This window comes from Sinocyclocheilus grahami, unplaced genomic scaffold (genome assembly GCF_001515645.1).
Source record: "Sinocyclocheilus grahami isolate Dianchi unplaced genomic scaffold, SAMN03320097.WGS_v1.1 scaffold212.1, whole genome shotgun sequence".
NCBI classification, from domain to species: domain Eukaryota; kingdom Metazoa; phylum Chordata; class Actinopteri; order Cypriniformes; family Cyprinidae; genus Sinocyclocheilus; species Sinocyclocheilus grahami.
The window spans coordinates 1,342,320-1,342,841 of NW_015505391.1; the positions used below are offsets into that span (position 1 = coordinate 1,342,320).

Below are 522 nucleotides of genomic sequence, written 5' to 3' on the forward strand. Positions count from 1 at the left end.
AGTACAAATATTTTTTTTAATTAATACTTTTAGTCAGTTAGGTTGCATTACATTTATCAAAAGTGACATTAAAAACTTTTACAAAGACTTTCTTTCATATATATATATATATATATATATATATATATATTGTATATATTCATTGGCACCTCAGGTTTTTGTCTCAGATTTCAAGTGTTGTACCGCCCGTGTCATGGCACCTACTGAATATAAAACAATAGATTTTTGTTTTGTCTGGTTTAGTGTGTCTGTGTTTTAGTCTGTGTACAGTTTCACATAACAGCATCCACCTCTCTAAAACAGCATAAGGGAAAAAAGCTGTCCAAGCCTACGTGGCCCTACGTGAAAAATGAATTGCCCCCTCCTGTTAAATCATGAAAGAACTGTGATTAACCACATTATTTTAGAAAGCTAGAAAGCTAGTTAAATTTCACTAGCCACACCCAGGCCTGATTACTGCCAGACCTGTTGAATCAAGAAATCACTTAAATAGAACCTGTCTGACAAAGTGAAGCATGCTTA

At 33.5% G+C, this 522-nt stretch overlaps 1 protein-coding gene across 1 annotated transcript in view; it reads right to left on the reverse strand.

Annotated features, from left to right (window-relative positions):
* The window catches only part of LOC107596018 (calcium/calmodulin-dependent protein kinase type IV-like), a 47,696-nt gene that overhangs the window by 6,434 nt on the left and 40,740 nt on the right, over nucleotides 1-522 (reverse strand). The window lies entirely within an intron of this gene.